This window comes from Taudactylus pleione, unplaced genomic scaffold, assembly GCF_031769625.1.
Source record: "Taudactylus pleione unplaced genomic scaffold, aTauple2 ptg001919l, whole genome shotgun sequence".
Lineage (NCBI taxonomy): Eukaryota > Metazoa > Chordata > Amphibia > Anura > Myobatrachidae > Taudactylus > Taudactylus pleione.
The window spans coordinates 397,425-414,312 of record NW_028286316.1 but is presented as its reverse complement, the minus strand read 5'-3'; the positions used below and the strand labels follow the sequence as shown (position 1 = coordinate 414,312).

The 16,888-nt window shown below is 45.3% G+C and overlaps 1 protein-coding gene across 1 annotated transcript in view; it reads right to left on the bottom strand.

Moving 5' to 3' along the window:
• Positions 1–16,888, bottom strand: part of LOC148436185 (uncharacterized) — a 125,289-nt gene that overhangs the window by 24,252 nt on the left and 84,149 nt on the right. The window lies entirely within an intron of this gene.

Here is a 16,888-nt window from a genome sequence, read left to right as displayed (position 1 = left end):
ACAGAGAGCCAGAGATACCTCCATGCAAATGTATAACACTGAGCCCAATACAGAGAGCCAGATATATCTCCATGCACATGTATAACACTGAGCCCAATACAGAGAGCCAGAGATATCTCCATGCAAATGTATAACACTGAGCCCAATACAGAGAGCCAGAGATATCTCCATGCAAATGTATAACACTGAGCCCAATACAGAGAGCCAGATATATCTCCATGCACATGTATAACACTGAGCCCAATACAGAGAGCCAGAGATATCTCCATGCAAATGTATAACACTGAGCCCAATACAGAGAGCCAGAGATATCTCCATGCAAATGTATAACACTGAGCCCAATACAGAGAGCCAGATATATCTCCATGCACATGTATAACACTGAGCCCAATACAGAGAGCCAGAGATATCTCCATGCACATGTATAACACTGAAAGTCACTGATAAAGATATTATTTTAGGTCTCTTTTAAAGGGTAGAATAATCAATTTAGAGACTTATGCTCTTTATTGAGGGTATATTATAAGTAAATAAAATATTAAGCACGGATATGAAATAATTATATAGGGAGTAATACATAGCCCTTATCAACTAGATTAAGAGAATAAATAACACCTCATAAGAAATCAGTTGATTGTCAGTAAATCTCTTATAGGAAGTACTAATAACAAGGAACGTGAGGGCTCTCCTCCCAAGTGGAAGATTTTATACACTATTTCTATCTATATACACAACTATCATTTTAATATTTCGCTGCTATTTGGAAACTTATTTTAAGTGATAATATAAATAAAAGTTATGTTTTAGTTTAACACATGAATACATTGGACAGATAATACAGTATATGTATATAACTAGGGGGTAAGTGCACTAAAGTAGAAAACCTCTTTTTCTTTGCAGTAAATAAATAAAGGGGCATTAGTGGCCCTCCTGTATGACACCAGGATCCATGTGAAGGAATAATAGGTACCAAGCAATACAATACAATATAACGGTGATTATCCCCATCACGTATATAATTACAGGATAAGTGAGTGACTAGTACAAGCCGAGGTCAGGGCCACAGAAGAACAGACATAAGCCGGGTCAGTATTGGTCAGTCAGATATAAGCCGGGTCAGTATTGGTCAGTCAGATATAAGCCGGGTCACTATTGGTCAGTCAGACACATAAGCCGGGTCACTATTGGTCAGTCAGACATAAGCCGGGTCAGTATTGGTCAGTCAGACAATTACTATGACTCATTCAGAACTGGATATAAACTGACATAAAGCTGTATTACTCTGTCACTTTAGGTACCGGTGATTATAGGTATATATTGGGGTGATTATAGCTATATATTGGGGTGATTATAGGTATATAATGGGGTTACACCAGCTCTCTGTATTCCTAGGTTCTTGTTATGCAGTTTTTTATTGTTTTGTGTGTTAGCTTTATCCTAATTTAGTATCTTTATACTGTCACTGTCTTAGTATCCATTTCTCATACCCAAACAAGAAAGGTTTTGTCTTACACGTGTACCCCTCTTTCCTGTCTCCTGTCACTGTGACACCGCTCTGGTGTTGGGGATTTGCTCTCTGATGGGCACCTGCATGGATACACTGGCCTGTCCTGTTATTACCTCCTATCATGGTATATGTATCACAGCGGAGGTCATAGACTGGCAGCCCAGCAGCTGGCTCCTAGAGAATGAAAGGTGAGAGCAGGGGAGGAGAGCTGGGGATGGTCGTCTGCACTTGTATCACAGCGGAGATCATAGACTGGCAGCCCAGCAGCTGGCTCCTAGAGGACAGGAGGTGAGAGCAGGGGAGGAGAGCTGGGGATGGTCATCTGCACCTGTATCACAGCAGAGGTCATAGACTGGCAGCCCAGCAGCTGGCTCCTAGAGTATGGGACATGAGAGCAGGGGAGGAGAGCTGGGGATGGTCATCTGCACTTGTATCACAGCAGAGGTCATAGACTGGCAGCCCAGCAGCTGGCTCCTAGAGGACGGGAGGTGAGAGTAGGGGAGGAGAGCTGGGGATGGTCATCTGCACTTGTATCACAGCAGAGGTCATAGACTGGCAGCCCCGCAGCTGGCTCCTAGAGGATGGGAGGTGAGAGTAGGGGATGGTCATCTGCACTTGTATCGCAGTAGAGGTCATAGACCGGCAGCTGGCTCCTAGAGAACAGGAGGTTAGAGCAAGGGAGGAGAGCTGGGAATGGTTATCTGCACTTGTATCACAGCAGAGGTCATAGTCTGGCAGCTGGCTCCTAGAGGAAGGGAGGTGAGAGCAGGGGAGGAGAGCTGGGAATGGTCATCTGCACTTGTATCACAGCGGAGGTCATAGACTGGCAGCCCAGCAGCTGGCTCCTAGAGGACAAGCGGTGAGAGCAGGAGAGGAGAGGTGGGAATGGTCATCTGCACTTGTATCACAGCGGAGGTCATACACTGGCAGCCCAGCAGCTGGCTCCTAGACGACAGGAGGTGAGAGCAGGGGAGGAGAGCTGGGGATGGTCATCTGCACTTGTATCACAGCAGAGGTCATAGACTGGCAGCTCAGCAGCTGGCTCCTAGATGACAGGAGGTGAGAGCAGGGGAGGAGAGCTGGGGATGGTCGTCTGCACTTGTATCACAGCGGAGGTCATAGACTGGCAGCCCAGCAGCTGGCTCCTAGACAACAGGTGAGAGCAGGAGAGGAGAGGTGGGAATGGTCATCTGCACCTGTATCACAGCAGAGGTCATAGACTGGCAGCCCAGCAGCTGGCTCCTAGAGGATGGGAGGTGAGAGCAGGGGAGGAGAGCTGGGAATGGTCATCTGCACTTGTATCACAGCAGATGTCATAGACTGGCAGCCCAGCAGCTGGCTCCTAGAGGATGGGAGGTGAGAGCAGGGGAGGAGAGCTGGGAATGGTCATCTGCACTTGTATCACAGCGGAGGTCATAGACTGGCAGCCCAGCAGCTGGCTCCTAGAGGACGGGAGGTGAGAGCTGGGGATGGTCATCTGCACCTGGATCACAGAAGAGGTCATAGACTGGCAGCCCAGCAGCTGGCTCCTAGAGGACGGGAGGTGAGAGCAGGGGATGGTCATCTGCACCTGTATGACAGCAGAGGTCATAGACTGGCAGCCCGGCAGCTGGCTCCTAGAGGATGGGAGGTGAGAGCAGGGGAGGAGAGCTGGGGATGGTCATCTGCACTTGTATCACAGCGGAGGTCATAGACTGGCAGCCCAGCAGCTGGCTCCTAGAGGACGGGAGGTGAGAGCTGGGGATGGTCATCTGCACCTGGATCACAGAAGAGGTCATAGACTGGCAGCCCAGCAGCTGGCTCCTAGAGGACGGGAGGTGAGAGCAGGGGAGGAGAGCTGGGGATGGTCATCTGCACCTGTATGACAGCAGAGGTCATAGACTGGCAGCCCGGCAGCTGGCTCCTAGAGGATGGGAGGTGAGAGCAGGGGAGGAGAGCTGGGGATGGTCATCTGCACTTGTATCACAGCGGAGGTCATAGACTGGCAGCCCAGCAGCTGGCTCCTAGAGGACGGGAGGTGAGAGCTGGGGATGGTCATCTGCACCTGGATCACAGAAGAGGTCATAGACTGGCAGCCCAGCAGCTGGCTCCTAGAGGACGGGAGGTGAGAGCAGGGGAGGAGAGCTGGGGATGGTCATCTGCACCTGTATGACAGCAGAGGTCATAGACTGGCAGCCCGGCAGCTGGCTCCTAGAGGATGGGAGGTGAGAGCAGGGGAGGAGAGCTGGGGATGGTCATCTGCACTTGTATCACAGCGGAGGTCATAGACTGGCAGCCCAGCAGCTGGCTCCTAGAGGACGGGAGGTGAGAGCTGGGGATGGTCATCTGCACCTGGATCACAGAAGAGGTCATAGACTGGCAGCCCAGCAGCTGGCTCCTAGAGGACGGGAGGTGAGAGCAGGGGAGGAGAGCTGGGGATGGTCATCTGCACCTGTATGACAGCAGAGGTCATAGACTGGCAGCCCGGCAGCTGGCTCCTAGAGGATGGGAGGTGAGAGCAGCACCCTGAGGTCCTTGACACTCAGGATGTAAAGATGATCCTCCACAGTGCCGAAGGGGATAATGTGCTGCAGCTGATAATTTAACACCCTTTACCCAACCTGTGGTGTGGTGCAGAGTGTTCTTACCGTAGTCAACAGCCACCAGAATTTCGGCTTGGTTTTAGTAAGATGCAGGCAAACAGATATACTGTCTTGTATTTGAACAACCAAAAGTGATTTTATTCAGTACAATCTCCCTAAGGAGTCAATTACTACCATGTAATAGCAGTACAGCTATTAAAAACAGTACAATACATATATGTAAAAGCATTACAATAAAGGTTCACACAGTAAAAGTACACGCAGGTCCCGGGTAATGTTATTAATCTGGAACAATAGATCACCTTTGCACTTGCCTCGGACTGTGGAGGAAATTGTTAGTACATCTTCACATCACAACTTTTCCTACAACACATTAGCTACAAAAGTAAAGGTGCGTACACACTGGGCGATAAAGTGGACGACTGAACGATAACGATATCGTAATCGTTCAGTCGTCCACTTTATCGGCCATTTTTAAGCCCAAAAAGATGAACGATGACGACGACGCGCGTTCCCGCGGGTCGTTCGTCATCATCGTTCATCGGGCTGACATGCAGGCCAACCTGACGATCTCGTCAGGTTGCTGCATGTCAGGGAATGGGGGAGAGAGCCCGGCGCTGAACGATATCGTTAATGATATCATTCAGCGGCTGTGCTCAATGTCATGAACGACATTGAGCACAGCCTGCCGGGGACAACACTACACGATATCGCTCAGGGAGCATATCGTGTAGTGTGTATGCACCTTAACACCTGAGCCCAATGCCCCTAGTTGTGCACAGTCAATTATTCTAGACTACTGCATGCATGTAGTTATTTTTGGATTGTGCAGTATGGTAAAAGGTGCCCGGGTTTTAATTGTAGTTACTAAAGTTTGAACTTAGGGCCTGATTCAGACCCACTCGCGAGCAGCTGTCCGCTCGCAAGTGGGTCGATGGTCTGCACTGAGCATGCGCACGACGGAGGGAGCTCCGTCGTGCGCATGCGCCAGACGCAACGAGCGAAGGACTTTCCTTCGCTCGTTGTGTCTGATCAAAGGGGGCGTGCTGTCGATGTTGATTGACAGCACGCCCCCTTTGGTGGGAGTGCCGGGGGCGTGCCTTCCTGACGGGGGCGTTCCCAAGGGAACGCCTCCCGTCAGAAGCCGGCCCACTGACATCACTAGTGATGTCAGTGGGAGTGATTTTGGCTCTGATAGAAAACCTCAACCGCAGGCTCCGGCTCGCAGTTTCGATGGTCGCGACCATCGCGGCCATCAAACTGCACGCTCGTATAGGCTGTGGGTGGTGACCCACAGCTATACGAGCATCCAGGAGGACGCTCCCTAGTTATGGAGGACAGCCCTGATTCAGAGCGTGCGCTCTGCTCAGAGCGTACGGCTCTGAATGAGGGCCTTTGTCATATGCAAACTGTTAATAGTCTCCTTTATGTAAATGTTAAGGTCCCTATGTCCTGATTCTTGCGGTATATTATAGGTAACTTCACTTACAGATATTGCTGAAACTTATGTGATTATTCAGTTCTTTCCTAACTCTGCAGAGGAATGATGTATGTCACGATTGCCTCACAATATGTAGCTAGCTGCGATTATAATCAATCATTCTACAGTTTATATGATGTGACCTATTCCGGATCGGCTAGCCAGATATGACCTCCTCCTAAAACCTTTATAACGTCTCACAAATTATTGGGGGGGTCCCCAACTCCCCAGGGATCCCTGGCCTGGGCTGACTAGCGGTCAGGACTGATGCTGCGGCTGGGGGGCCCGGTGAAAGGGTTCCCCTGGCTGTGGCATTAGCCCCTGCTAGAAAGGGTCCGGTGCTGATTTAATTATAGGGGGACCCCCTATGCAGTTTTTTCCCCCTATAATTAAAACCAAGACTGGCCCTGCTGCCAGGTTCTGGTTCCTAACTTATGTTTCCTTCCTCAGGGAGTATGAGTGCATACTGGACATTGACACATTGACTTGTTTTGCATTTGTTTTTGATTTGCTGCATCCTGCATGTCCGATATAGCCCCATTTGTATCATTGTGCACATTACAATATTTGTTCACACCAACCAACCCACATCTATGATTGCTACATCTCTCTGTACATAACCAATATTCTGTTTACTGCTGCTGTCTATTGAGACCAGTAAACTTTATCTTGCAACATTTTGGGTCCATTCTTCTTTTCCACATCACCCAATCATTTGATACAATACCACTTAGCAATAGGTCTGAGTGCTACACAACCTAATTTTCTAGTTTACCCAGTGGGGATGGGTTTCCCCACTCATGGCAGAAGCACTTACCTTAGTTACACAAGCACATACTCTGTGCGCAAGGGTATCCATCCCAATCTATATCTTGCCTATTTATCGGAACTACTATTGTTTTGCTTTATTACACCTCATCTGCTACTAGTGGTGCTCATAATCTATATAGTACATACCTAATTATAAATACGGGACATGGAGAAATTCCTAATTGCCCCTACCCCATGAAAAACCCTCAGAAACAAATTGGGTAAACGTGGAGATATTGCTATCCCTGCAGAGCCTTCATCGCTAGTCGAGATGTCTTCTCAGCCTTCTCAGATGTCCTCTATGAGTACCACCAACTTACCACACTCCACCCTGCCCCAAGCAGATGCTCTTCTGCATTTCCATTAGTCTATGAAGATATGGTGAGAGCAATTAAGGATACAATGGCCCCAATTATGCAACAGCAGTCTGCTACATTTGCGGCAGCTCTGAAAGAGGTAAAATCCCAACTTGATTCCACCGGTATCTAACGAACAGAAGATTAGTGAGCAGGGCCGTTTCTAGGGGCAGGCGACCCGTGCAATCGCACGGGGCGCGCTGCCTCCTACCCCTGCTGTAGAAACAGCATGTTAACTGCCGGGCGCCCGCTGAGATTCAGTTACCAGCGGGCGCCCGGCAGAGCAGCCGGAGACGGAGGCTCCGGCTTCCGGCTCCCACAATGTGCACTATGGGAGGACGTCATGACGTCTTTCCCATAGTGCAGAGAGAGGAGCAGCCGAGCGGAGCGGACGCCAGAGCTGGGGCCAGAGCGGGGCTGAAGGTAAGTGTTACTGTTTTGTTTTGTTTTTGTGTGTGTGTGCAGGCAGCCTGGACAATACTTGGGGGGAGCCACCACTACTGGGGGCACCTGGGCACAGCTACTAGGGACATTACTCTGGGGGCACTTCTACTGGGGTTATTGCTTAGGAGGCACCACTACTGGGTGCATTACTCAGGGGCCAGGGGCACTTCTACTGGGGGCACTAATACAGGGGCATTAATACTGGGGAATTTATAAAGGGGACACTAGTACAGGGGGCATTACTATTGGGGGCAATACAACTGGGGACACTACTACTGGGGCACTACAACAGGAACCATTACTATTGGGGGCATTACTGATGGGGGCATGACTACAGGGGACATGACTACAGGGGGCACTGCATAAGTTACACTACCACTGTGGGCACTGCATAAGGGGCATAAATACAGGGGACACTGCATATGGGGACAACTACAGGGGGCACTGCATAATGGGCACTTTTGCCTGAGAGCCAGTGGGGGGGAAGCCTAAGACCTGTCGGGATGGAATGGCAAGGGAGGGGGCTGGAATGGTAAGGGAGGGGGCTGGAATGGTAAGGGAGGGGGCTGGAATGGTAAGGGAGGGGAGAGAATGGTAAGGGAGGGGGCTGGAATGGTAAGGGAGGGGGCTGGAATGGTAAGGGAGGGGAGAGAATGGTAAGGGAGGGTAGAGAATGGTAAGGGAGGGGGCTGGAATGAAGTGTGTATTATGTGAATCATGTTTTTTCAATGTGTTTTATGTGGTTCTGGATTTAATAATGTATTTGAGGTGGATGTGGTTTTAAAACGTAGTTTATGTGCCTCTGGCTTTTCCAATATATTTTATGTGGAAGTGGTTTGTTGCAGTGTATTTTATGTGGATCTGGCTGGGCTCGCTCCCAACGCGACTAAAACCGGGTGTGATGCAAGGTCATACTTCTGCAAATGTCACACCACAGGCATGCACACAGAAATGCGGCGTGGACTTGTGACAGCTAGGCTATGCGCTCGCAAGCGGGTCTGAATCAGGCCCTAATCCCCCTGTGAAATGTCACAAAATAACTTCATATCTCAATTTGAAACAAGCCGATATATCTTTTTTACAGGAAACACACCTGACAGATTTGGAACATGTGAAATTATCTGTGTTGGGATTACGGGTTGTAGCTTTTTCATCGTATACCTCTAAAGCGCGTGGAGTTGCTATTCTTATACGGAAAGGGCTCCCATTTGTAGTTGAAAAGCAGATATCTGACCCAAATGCCCGATTTGTTATTCCTCAGATTACGCTTTCTGGTGTTCTTTACACTTTGTGATATTTATGCCCCTAAAAATTATGTTCGTTCCTTTATTAAAGTATTGAGTAATAAGTTGTATCCCCGAGGCTCACCTCTTGGACTTACTGCGGCACCTGTCACCGGTCTATGTGTATTTCATCACAGTGGATCGCCACATCCGGAGTGACAAACTTACTATTCCCTGGCTACATCTGGGATTGATATCTACACACTGACGTGGATGCTGGGCACAGTCACTCATTGGATTTGTTACATGCTCTTTATTCATATATTTCCTGTACGTGTACATCTGTTATTAAAACCATCGTTTTCAGGGCATACTGCACTATTATTCTACTCTCTCCTTATATTTCTCCATGTTTATGGTGTTGCAAGAAGGAAGATCCAGCGGTACCTCTTCCTAGTGGTATCCAGCCATTTGGAACTATCAAGTCCAATTTGATTTGGTGACTATTGATTGTATCTTTCTGGAAAACACATTGGTGTCCCAATACATTTTAAAAAAGGAATGAAACTCCATAGACAAGAAAACCTTACGGTTTCACATGTCCCATTAGGGCTTCTTAGACATGATCTGAAATTTCACAAAACCTACTGAATTTCTGCCAAACTTTAAAAAGCAATGAAGTTACGATCATTAAGGCTGACGCCTTAGTGGAAGTGTTCCTTGCGTAATACAATGGCGATGCAATTATTAGCGATCGCATATTTCACCATACCCCATAAAAACATTAAAAATCCGCACATTAGCGAATGCATAATATCCTGTATGCGAACGCTGTTTATTAGCTTCATGCGTACGCATCTGCCCCAAGTTAAAAGTCCTCACTACATAAATCTAACTAGTGTCTTTTCCCAAACCCCTCATACTTACACACTGCACACTCACATAAAAGGTTCCATAGCTTCAAAGTGAAATATTCAAGGTTTATTCATTTATTACTAATGTTGTGAAATAAAGACTATTTTATATCTAAGGTTTAGTACATGATAAGCTAACCATGTTTGGTGTTGTACTGATCTACTCTGTCTCAACAGCTATCCGGTGTCATTGGGGAGAAGACCGCAACATGCGTTCTCAACTTATGGACTGTAGAGAGTTAAAGCACTAAAATGTACTTTGTAATGTTAGCAGCTTAGATTTGTATGCAGCAGGAAAAAGGAGACAAAAGGCTGTCGGAGGCTGACCTGTTTCCATTTGAATCGACCTGTTAAATGTCCTGTAACAGAAGCACCGTGACGGAGAAGCAATGGAATCATGCCAAACTTGCTTATTGTATTGCTTATCCCTGTAAGGGTATAAATGTGCGTACAGACTCCAATATGGAGTCTTCATGCTGATGCTGTTGACGGAGGTTTCTTGTTGATACCGGTAACTGGTCCCAGCGCGTGTGCGTATGTATAGCTGTACCTTGGGTCTGTATAATTTCTATGCGCTAAATTGTCTTTAGATCACAGCATGTATCCTACTGTTTTTATGTTGAATAATATCCTTTGTGCGTTGGAAACACATTTCAAAGTCTGAAGGCATTTATTTACTGTATGACTGCGTACGCAAATAGCGACAATTTTAGAAGGTATAGGCAGGAGCGTATAAAAGGTTTAGAAGGTATAGGAAGGATTGTACAAAGGGCTAATTACGTTATAACACACCCTGTGGTTAATGGCAGATTCAGCACTCTCACAGAATGAGATTGCTGTCAGTCACAAAATGGTGGAGCTGCTAATTCACAGAATTGTGTGCTCATTGGAATACACCAGAGCCGTAACTAAACTTTTTGGTTCCCTTTGCCAGAGAGAGCATTGGTGCCCTCCCTCCACCATTTTATAAATAGAGACATTAGATAGTGCACCTGAAAAAAAGGCCATGGCCTCATGGGGAAGGGCTAGGGAAGAGAGTGCTGCATCTGCAGTTAACCACATGGTGTGATGGCATACCATATCTGTATTACGCAAGGAACACGTCCATTAAGGCGTCAGCCTTAATGATCGTAATTTTATTGCTTTTTGAAGTTTAATGGGACATGTGAAACCGTAAGTTTTTTGTCTATGGAATATTTCTTAACAAACAAATGATAATCTCTTTCTATGCCATTTGTATCTATAGTAAAGTAACAATATAAAGTTTCTTCAATTTCTCTCTCTCTCATTTTTTCCCTTATTTTTATTTGTCCCTCTTTTTTTAATGTTGAAATATTGGTATTTGGACCTTATTTTTATGGTTGCTATGGAGTGTGAGATAGAGGATAATACTAAACCTTCTTTCGATTTTCATCATACGCCACTAATACTCCAGATTGTATGATTTGCAATGATTGTTATTACTTTAATTATGTACTGGTGTATTTTGTTTATACTACTGTGTTTCTAGTAAAAAAATATTCTTTTTTTTTATGTATATTACCCATTATGTTGACTAATCTCCATGTTTTTTTTTTTTCTTTGTATTGTATTTTGGATACCAATAAAAAAAAAGGTTTAAAAAAAAAAAAAAAAAAACATGATGGAAACTAAATGAGCCATGAACGGACCTATAGGCTTTACCTCATCAAATATAGCTGAGTGGCTCTAAAATGAATGGTCAGCTATAAGGTAATGATGGGAGTTGATTGGTTTGTTTTTAGTGGTTAATGGTTTATCCAAAGATGGTGAGGTTCCGATGTTTCCTCACAATAGTGTTGTTCCGATGTTGGCTCAGTGTAACTCGCTCCAGCGGCCTTTCCCCGCCTAATGCAGAGGATTATCAGTCAGGCATGCAGCACAGAAGCATGTATCTTGGGTGGTGGGCAGTCACTCTGAGCCTGTCACTGTGTCTATGACGTGAGGGTGGCACTCAGCGTATCACTGCCTGCCAATGACTGAGTGCCCGGCTGACTGGTTAAGCTCACAGTCTGTCAGGGCAGTCACATGGGTCGCGGAGCAATGTGTGATCACTGCAGAGCATGAAGCACAGCAGCAGTCAGTCCACCACTATTAGTAACAGGAGGAGTCAGCTCAGCCAGCCCTGAGGAGACGATGAGGAGTCTTGTGTGGAAACATCGGAAACCATCGATGTTCCGGGATCAGTACATACCTAAACAATGTTGTGTGATGAATGCTAATTACTCTGACACTATGTTCTCCTTATGTCCAATCCCTATTATAATACAAACATCTGTAACACTAGTTATTAACGTTGTCATGTGAGAAAATGTGATTTACCATAGATGGTTCCAGCAATAATGTAACTTCCTCCAGTCCTGTAACTAAATGTGGGGAATGTGCAGAGGGGCAGCTACATGTGTCCATGTATAAGGTGGTATTGTCCTATTATATCTGTATGACTGACATAGAGCAGATAGACACATTACTGACATAGGGAGACTCTGTGACCCAGACAGGTTCATACACAGGTCCTCGTACCCATTACACCAACTTATACACAGGTCCTCGTACCCATTACACCACATCATACACAGGTCCTCGTACCCATTACACCACATCATACACAGGTCCTTGTACCCATTACACCACATTATACACAGGTCCTCGTACCCATTACACCAAATTATACACAGGTCCTCGTACCCATTACACCACATTATACACAGGTCCTTGTACCCATTACACCACATTATACACAGGTCCTCGTACCCATTACACCAAATTATACACAGGTCCTTGTACCCATTACACCACATTATACACAGGTCCTCGTACCCATTACACCACATTATACACAGGTCCTCGTACCCTTTACACCACATTACACGCAGGTCCTCGTACCCATTACCCCAAATTATACACAGGTCCTTGTACCCATTACACCACATTATACACAGGTCCTCGTACCCTTTACACCACATTACACGCAGGTCCTCGTACCCATTACACCACATTACACGCAGGTCCTCGTACCCATTACACCACATTATACACAGGTCCTTGTACCCATTACACCACATTATACGCAGGTCCTTGTACCCTTTACACCACATTACACGCAGGTCCTCGTACCCATTACACCACATTACACGCAGGTCCTCGTACCCATTACACCACATTACACACAGGTCCTCGTACTCATTACACCAAATTACACACAGGTCCTCGTACCCATTACACCACATTATACACAGGTCCTCGTACCCATTACACCAAATTATACACAGGTCCTTGTACACATTACACCACATTACACGCAGGTCCTCGTACCCATTACACCACATTACACGCAGGTCCTCGTACCCATTACACCACATTATACGCAGGTCCTTGTACCCTTTACACCACATTACACGCAGGTCCTCGTACCCATTACACCACATTACACGCAGGTCCTCGTACCCATTACACCACATTACACACAGGTCCTCGTACTCATTACACCAAATTACACACAGGTCCTCGTACCCATTACACCACATTATACACAGGTCCTCGTACCCATTACACCAAATTATACACAGGTCCTTGTACACATTACACCACATTACACGCAGGTCCTCGTACCCATTACACCACATTATACACAGGTCCTTGTACCCATTACACCACATTATACACAGGTCCTCGTACACATTACACCACATTATACACAGGTCCTCGTACCCAATACACCACATTATACACAGGTCCTCGTACCCATTACACCACATTATACACAGGTCCTCGTACCCATTACACCACATTATACACAGGTCCTCGTACCCATTACACCACATTATACACAGGTCCTCGTACCCATTACACCACATTATACACAGGTCCTCGTACCCATTACACCACATTATACACAGGTCCTCGTACACATTACACCACATTATACACAGGTCCTCGTACCCATTACACCACATTATACACAGGTCCTCGTACCCATTACACCACATTATACACAGGTCCTTGTACCCATTACACCACATTATACACAGGTCCTTGTACCCATTACACCACATTATACACAGGTCCTCGTACTCATTACACCACATTATACACAGGTCCTCGTACCCATTACACCACATTATACACAGGTCCTTGTACCCATTACACCACATTATACACAGGTCCTCGTACCCATTACACCACATTATACACAGGTCCTTGTACACATTACACCACATTATACACAGGTCCTTGTACCCATTACACCACATTATGGGCTTTACTTACATTTGTAGTTTTTTTTTTCAATCAATTATATTTCCCGATTACTGAACATTAGCATTATATTTATATCACCCTCTCCCTCATTCCCCCCACACCCCGCCCTTTCCTTTAAGGGGCCTATCCATTAGCAGATAAATTTGAAAGATTAACTTTTTTCATTCAGTCGTTCAATTTATCTGCTAATGGACAGGCTCTGAACGATAAAATTGCGCATTCCCGCGACCGACAAATTTGGTCTTTTGTCTCTCCAACATGTTGGTCAATTATCGTTTAACGCTGCTAGATATTAGAAATATCTGTCGCGGTAAACGACGAATGATTTTTTAATGTAAATGAATAGAAACATAAAAAAAAAAAATCCATTCCCAGAATGATGTCATGCGATATCGTTCGTCGTTTGCAAAAAATCTGTCATGTACATGTCAGATATCTGTCACAGCAGCCCCAGGAGTTTTCAAAAGATAAATCTTTTGTCTATCAGAAAGATCTGCTAATGGATAGGCCCCTTTACACCCAAGTTATACCAAACACAGCAGTGAGGCAGAAATTTCTACATCAGTGTCATTTTATTGCAAGATTACAATATAGTTTCCTCCTGTAGTAACACTTGGAATGTTATTTATTGCATACGTAATACCACAGTTTACTTTAATATTGTGTGAATGCAGCAAGAAAAGCAGATTATAAAATGAGCATCTGCTGTATCCTGCAAACCTGGGGGCAGACACACAAGCAGCAGATAAGGTGGGTGGTGCTGGAAATCTGTAACTAAAAAGAGAATGGTAACAGCAGCACAGAGTATTTCAGCTCATATAACTCCATTACAACTATGATCAGACAAGACTGACATGGATACAGCTAGGTAACAGAACAGAGTAATGATGTGAGGCTCCCGGCATACTGGTGCAGTGACGCTGTGCACCTGTATATAGATAACAGATCATACATCCAACGCTCAGAGATGTGCAGCATCCTGGCATTTTCCATCAGGTGGGGTCTGTACGTATTAGGGGCCATCCATGAGGAATAGCTGTCCTGGCTTTCTCTCTTTGGTATAATATGGTCCTTACATTAATGATGAGAGTAACATCCTGCACATAATAGTCCTGTAACGTCCAGTTACTCATACAGAGCAATTCCTGTTATTATTCATGGCTTGTGTACAATGTGTCATTTCTGTATTACTCATGTATTATAAGCTGCAGGATATGATACTCGCACAGCGCTGTCATTCCCTCCATGGCACACATACAATAGAGATGACATATTATCTAATGCATATGTACTAACATAATGCTGATATATACCATGATAGGAGGTAATAACAGGACAGGCCAGTGTATCCATGCAGGTGCCCATCAGAGAGCAAATCCCCAACACCAGAGCGGTGTCACAGTGACAGGAGACAGGAGAGAGGGGCACACGTGTAAGATAAAACCTTTCTTGTTTGGGTATGAGAAATGGACACTAAGACAGTCACAGTATAAAGATACTAAAAGCAAAGTTAGGATAAAGCTAAAAAACAAACAATAAAAAACTGCATAACAAGAACCTAGGAATACGGTGAGCTGGTGCAACCCCAATATATACCTATAATCACCCCAATATATACCTATAATCACCCCAATATATACCTATAATCACCCAATATATACCTATAATCACCGGTACCTAAAGTGACAGAGTAATACAGCTTTATGTCAGTTTATATCCAGTTCTGAATGAGACATAGGGCCATATTCAATTTCGAGCGAAAAGTCTGTTGCTGGACTTTGCTCCTTCATCGCAGGTTTCAGGGTTGAAACTTTATCGCGCTCGTCCCCGCATATCCCTGTATTCAATTCCAAATCGGCGAAAACGGGACTCGGCGAAAACTAAATCAGCGAAAAGTAATGTAATTTTTGGGGAAATCAGCCTGACACCCCCCAAAAGATGCTCTGACATGGGGGATCACTATGGGTACCCCCGAATAGCCCTACTAAAGGTATTTGGGGTCTTTAAATGGTCTCAATAGGTGCTATTTATCGTCTTTGGGAAAGTGGTAAAGAATACCATTTAGCAACTTTTTGGGAAAAAAGTAGTCCCATCAAATTTTGGGTACATGAAAATGGGTACTAGCATATTTTAAAGTGACTAATGTGAAGTTTTAAAAATCGTGAAAAATCCACCTGACGCAACCACCTGCAATAAAAAAAAAAAAAACACCTTGGACATACTTGGGGACCCCCCACCCCCAGAGTCTATTTTGCTTTTTGGGGGTTTCCTGTGGTACTTTTTACATTTTTTTTGACACAGAACATCTTTTGGGGACTGTCCAAGGGGTGTAGGGTGTTTTTTTTTTTTTTTAAAGTTTGTACCCCAAAACCCCAATTCTGCACTTTATTTTGCCACTTATTCATAGGTGATACCTTTTCGCTGGGTCTGATCAATTAAATTTTTGCTCCAGCGAAAAGTAGAGAAAATTGAATACAGGGATAAGTCAAACCTTCAAAAATTACGTCATCGGCGATAAACTATCGCCAATAACGGCTTTTCGCAGCCTAATTGGCGCGGCTTAGCTGGGCCAGTTTGGGGGTGTCCTGCACTCTGGATTTGAATCCTAGTATGTTAGGGACCTACCTGACAGAGGTTACCCGGATGCGGTGGGTAGGCCCATAACCTTGGCCAAGATTACGCTGAAAACCTCTATTCATTGGAAATATGTATTTATTTATATACAATCAGTTAATTTGGAGTTGAGCACCTGTACTTCTTTTTTTGTGCATATATCAATTGTCTCCACAGGTAGCACCTCCAATTATATATATATATATATATATATATATATGTTCAACGTGTGCAGTCTGAGGCCCATTCCATTAATTGGATATGGCCCATAGTAATTGTCTGACTGACCAATAGCGACCTGGCTTTGTTCTTCTGTGGCCCTGACCTCGGCTCGTACCCTGGTCTATAGCTGACTGCCCAGTCCCTATCTCTGTTACTTTCTCCTGCCAGCTGTGGCCTAGTGTGACCAGCCCATCAGACACAACTCACCCTCATGCAGAAACCTCTATACTTCCTTGTGACATCTCTGGTAACATCATTGTTTCCACTAAATCCCATCTTACAGCAAATCACTAGATTTTACACCTAGGCCATCACAGAACATGTGCACCACCGAGAGGACAACTAGACACTATTCCAACTTTACTCACAATGTACAAAAACGTTCAGGTCAAACAATGTGCTAAATACTAACAAACAAGCACCACACACAGCTGTTACCCCACAAGGACGTCAAACAGG